This window comes from Gossypium raimondii, chromosome 13 (assembly GCF_025698545.1).
Source record: "Gossypium raimondii isolate GPD5lz chromosome 13, ASM2569854v1, whole genome shotgun sequence".
NCBI classification, from domain to species: domain Eukaryota; kingdom Viridiplantae; phylum Streptophyta; class Magnoliopsida; order Malvales; family Malvaceae; genus Gossypium; species Gossypium raimondii.
In genome coordinates this window covers 48,796,450-48,802,449 of record NC_068577.1, presented here as the reverse complement: position 1 = coordinate 48,802,449, position 6,000 = coordinate 48,796,450, and positions in this window count along the sequence as shown.

Genomic DNA, 6,000 nt, shown 5'->3' with positions numbered 1-6,000 from the left:
ATTTGCAGTAGTGACTCATCAATTCTTTCGTGGGGCCAGGTCAGGTTAATTCCAAATAATAAATAAAAATATAAATAAATTTTTAAATAAGGGAATAACTTACATAAAATGATCTTAAAATTAAGTTTTTAGCATCAATAAAATTTACAACATCATCAAATTTTAAATATATGAAATTATTATTATACACTCATTCATAGAAAAATTATTTTATAGACCCTTCTCACAACATTATTTATGGTCCTTTTTAATTATTTAATCACATTTCAACAATTTTTTTCATGCCATTGGCACATAATTTTGATAATTTTTACTCTAAACCCTAAATATAAAATCTCAAACCCTAGATCCAAAATCTAGAACCCTAAACCCAAACCCATAACTCGTAACACCAAAGCCTTAAACTCGAGCCCATAACCCTAAATCATAAACCTTAAATCCTAAATCCTAAACCTTAAGGTTTAAGGTTTGAAGTTCAGGGTTTGAGTTCGAGATTTGGGCTTCAGAGTTCGGGGTTCAGAGTAAAATAATTATTAAAATTATATGTTAATGACATAGAAAAATTGCACAAAAATTATTAATTTTTTAAAATTGGTTGCGTAAAAATAAAAAGTTAACTTATGAAAAAAAAGAAAAAAATGATTAAGATTTGTAAACGAAGAAAAAATGTTTGTTTATAATTTAAAAAATTAATTATTTTAAGTAATTTAATTAAAGTTAAATTAAGTTGGAGAAGATAATAGATATAGATGAGTGTATAATAATACTTTGTTATCTTTAAAATTTAATGATGTGGTACTATTTTATTGACGCCTAAAAACTATACTTTTTAGGATATCGTAATATAACTTATTCCCTTAAATAAGTTATATTATTATTGTCGAAACCGCTTTTTGAAAACAAAAACTTTGGTTGTCGACTTAAAAAACAAAAACTGGAGTCGCCACCGATCCTTTATTAAGGTGTGATTGGCCCACCTTAAAAATAAAATTGGTCTGCGAAATTTGAGAAAACAGGTTCGGGAGTCAGTTACGCACGAGGAAGGATTAGCACCCTCGTAACGCCCAAAATTGGTACCAAATTGATTTTTTTTAATGCCTTGGTGTCGAAAATTTGAAAAGATTTTAAAATGAAACTTTTATTTCATGAATGGATTAAAATAAAAGACATTCGTATTCCAAAGAAATAAAACACCACACCCAGTGAGTTAGGGCACAATGTTTTTAAATCTTCAAAATACCCAAATATTGCCTTTTGCTTTTGAAAATTCTTATTTCGAGAAGAAAATGTCATGAACAGTAAGTTAGGACCCAACATTTTGAATTCCCGAGAATAAGTTTTTATTTAAAATCTGAATTTATTGCAAAACAAATATTTGGCTTTCTAAACTCATCGAAAAATAACCGCGATCCAGTAAGTTAGGACACGATCTTTCACGAGAATCATGAATGCCAAACATTTTGGAATTTTTTTAAAAAATAGGATGATTAAATACTTTGAGAAAATCAAAAAAGATATTTTTTAAAGGGGTGCTAAAAAAGGGGTTAAGGTATAACATGAAACGAGTACTCTAATTTCAAACATATATGAATGATTATTTACAAAAATATAGACAAGTAGGTATAATATACAAATAAATTTACAAATATGTGTACACATATATTTAATGCATACGTATAAAGATACACATAAAAGGTGAAATGAATATATTGATCAAAATATGATAAAATGTATGTATGCATTTGAAAATCGTCAAAATAAAATATGTACATGTGAATCAAAAAACATAAAATTCCGTATATATATTTTTTTAAAAATGCAAGTATGTATAAAATATAAGCATGTGAAGGAAAAATAAAAACTATAAAAAGAAATTTTAAAATGTACAAACGAAATATATGCATACATGCATAAAGGCTCAAAATATATAAAATATGCACGTAGATTATACCTAAATATGCGTATGTATGAATGAAATAATAATATTAATAATGTTAATAATAATAACAATGACACAAAAAAATAATAATAATGGTATAGCATAACTATGATAGAAAAAAAAACCAAAATGGATTAAGTTGAATTAAAAACGAAAATGGGGCAGATTTAGAATAAATGTAAAAAGAAAGGACCCAATTGAATGCGCGCGTGACAACGGAGGACCAAAAGGGAAATTATCCCGTCCTTCCAAAACGCAGCGCAACAGGGGACCCAATCGAAACAAAAGTAAAATATGCAGCCCAATTTTTAAAACAATGAAAAAGGACTTAATTGAAACGCGTTGTAAGAGGGAGGGGTCAAATGCACAAATAACCCATATGACGTCAGAACGCGCGGATCCTCCCCTCCGGGTCGAGTCACCGCGCGGGTCACACTTGACCAAAATGACGCCATTTTGAATGTTGTTTAAAACGAAAATTTTCCTTCCAAAAATCCATTTGAAATCGAATGGAAAAAAAAAAGAAACTCCGACGCTCTGCTAGGGTTCAATCCCTAGCGTCCTTGCGCCGCCACTCAATCGGCCCCCTCACCAAACTCCGATCACGACAGAGATGGCGGTGGCATGGCGTTTTTAGGTATGTTTTCCTCTCTTTTTGTTATTTCAAATGAAATAAAATGAAAATAAAGAAAAAAATGTAAAAACGATAAACACTTTTAACAAAAAAAAGAAATCACCTTTAAAACAAAACAAGTTTTTTTCTGCTTTTATTCCCGACTCTCTCCGTCCAAAAAATCCGTCTTTTTTACAGATAAAAGTCGGCCTTTTATAGCCTGAAAACCTATTTGTTTTACACTATATTTTTGCTAATGGACTCTCTGAATCCGTGTTTGCAGGTGCGTGGAGAGTGGAGGCCGAAACGTGCGGAGGCTGCAGGAGGCTGTTGCGGCGCTGGGCATGGGCTGCTGAGGCTTGCGGCGCTGAAGCAGAGAGGCTCTAGGGTTTCAGCTTTCAACGTTTTTGGTGTATTGGGCTTGAACGGCCCATTTTTGTTTTGTAAATGGTCTGGGCCAATTGGGCCGTATTACAGTTGCCCCTCTTTGCTCATTGTCGTGCAACGAGAACAGAGCAAAGACTGAAGAGCCCCAATTGTACCCGGTCTTACTAAGCTTTGATTTCTTCAGTGCTTTTCTTCTTCAGGTAGCTTCATTCCTTCCTACTACATCTTCAGAGGTACAGGAACTAGCGTTTCAATCAACCCCACTACAATGTTAGGGAAATAAGATTCGTACTTTGTAGCTTCTCAAAATCTGCTATCTTTAATCTGCTCCACTGCAACTTCAGGGAGATAAGTCTTATAGCTTCAACTTGTTCTGTTACAATTTAAGGGTAAACCTGATGTGATCTGCTCTACTGCAACTTCAGAGAGATGAGATCTGTGGTTTTAATCCACTCCGTTGCAACTTCAAGGAGATTGGATTGGTTACTTCAGTCTGCTCCACTGCAACTTCAGGGAGATAAGACTTGTATATTCGATCTACTTCACCACCAGTATGGGAAGACAAGATCTGCTTTTTTCGATCTACTTCACGCCAATACATGAGGACAAGATCTGCTTTTTCAATCGATTCCATTGCCGACCGGGGAGGTAGAATTACTGGCTTCAATATACTCCGCTGCAACCTTAGGGAGGTAAAATCCGCCATCTTCGATCTGCCCTACTACTGCTTAGAGAGATAAGATCTGTAATCTTCAATTTGCTCAACTGCAATGTCGGGGAAACTAGATCCGCCGTCGTGGCTTCAATCTGTTCCACCGCACCGTTAGAGAAGTAAGATCTGCCGTTGTGGCTTTAATCTTTTTAATTGCAATATCAGGGAAACCAGATCTGCCGCCGTAGCTTCAATCTGTTCCACTGCACTGCTAAGGAAGTAAGATCCGCCGTTGTGGCTTCAATCTTTTTAATTGCAATATCAGGGAAACCAGATCCGCCGTCGTAGCTTCAATCTGTTCCACTGCACTGCTAAGAAAGTAAGATCCGCCGTTGTGGCTTCAATCTTTTTAATTGCAATATCAGGGAAACCAGATCCGCCGTCGTAGCTTCAATCTGTTCCACTGCATTTCTGAGGAAGTAAGATCCGCCGTTGTGGCTTCAATCTTTTTAATTGCAATATCAGGGAAACTAGATCCGCCGTCGTAGCCTCAATCTGTTCTGCTGCACTGCTAAGGAAGTAAAATCCGCCGTTGTGGCTTCAATCTTTTTACTTTTCAACCCGCTTCATTGTTACTCAGGGAGACAAGGCTTTATGATTTCACCGATCTGCTCTCTGTGGAACATGACTTGTATGACTCACTTTATGAGCCTAATTATACCTAATGATTAGGATGTCATGATCAGAATGAATCAAATGTTCCTAACTAGGCGTGTATAAATGACATTTGAATGTTATGTCATGAAAAAAGAATATTGAATGTTTAAAGTCATTATTGCTCATTAAGGCTTCCTTCGTGGCAACAACGCTTCGTCAAAACTTAAAAAATTTAAAATCTCGGCTCTTGGCTCCTAGATATCTCCGACCTTTTAACCCGGTAAAGGTCTAAACAATAGTCATGTTTCAGGTTCCTGAGTTATTTAAAGATTTCTAGAGTAATATGAAAAACTTCCCTTGTGAAAGTTTTACTAGTCCATTAATCGTCATTCTAATGCAACATGCTTGCGAAAAGATCATAACGATAACATAAACAAAATTAGTCTGGGAGGATAGCTCGCAATGGATTGTCAATGATAGAGGAATTGTCTGGGGACATTTATATTGAAAAAAATGACATAATTTAACAACAAATTCAATACAAATGCTATGAACATGTGCCCCAGATATCTCTACTTGAATTTCTCTATACAGCTTTCGAAGACCCTTTTGAATTCAACACATGTTTAGGAAATTCACAGTATTTTGTTGATGCCCCAAGATGTCGTCTATTCCTTTCTGCCGATTTGGGTACAGCAAGACTACCACGTGACAATCAAAATTTGAGCCGCCCTTTTCGGGTTTTCAACTAAAATCCCCTTTGGTCTTAAGGTGCCCTTTGCGGGTTTTCACCTTAGCCTCTCCTTTTCTTTTCTTCTTCTTCTTCTTTTTTTTTGGAATCAAAGCGCCCTTTGCGGGTTTTCACCTTGGTTCCTTCCCTTCTTCAAGTAAAGTACATCTTCACCGAATCTGAATTTACCGGATTAGGCAAGTTTTTCCCGTCCATTTCAGCCAGGATCAGGGCTCCTCCAGAAAATGCCTTTTTTACAACATAAGGACCCTCCCAATTCGGCATCCATTTCCCCCTAAAATCCTTTTGTAGAGGAAGAATTTTTCTCAACACTAGGTCCCCCTCGTGAAATTCTTTGGGTCGGACTTTCTTGTTGTAGGCTCGCATCATTCTTTTCTGATACATTTGACCGTGCTGAATAGCCTTTAGCCTCTTTCCCTCTATCAAGTTCAACTGATCGTATCGAGATTGAACCCATTCCGCTTCATCCAATTGTAGCTCAGACAAAACCCGGAGTGAAGGGATTTCAACTTCGATGGGCAAGACTGCCTCTATGCCATAAACTAAGGAGAAAGGCGTTGCCCCAGTGGAGGTCCGAGTTGACGTTCGATAAGCAAGGAAGGCAAACGGTAATTTCTCGTGCCAGTCCCTGTAAGTCTCAGTCATCTTCCCTACAATCTTCTTTATATTTTTATTGGCCGCTTTTACTGCACCATTCATTTTCGGGCGATACGGTGACAAATTGTGATGTCTGATCTTGAATTGACTGCAGACCTCTGCTATTGAGCTGTTGTTCAAATTCAACGCATTGTCGGATATGATTCTTTCAGGCATTCCATACTGACATATGATCTCTCTCTTCAAGAACTTACTGACTGATGACTTTGTAACATTAGCATACGAAGCAGCTTCTACCCATTTGGTGAAGTAGTCAATAACCACGAATATGAAACGATGCCCATTTGAAGCCTTCGGCGATATTGGCTCGATAACATCCATACCCCACATGGAGAAAGGCCATG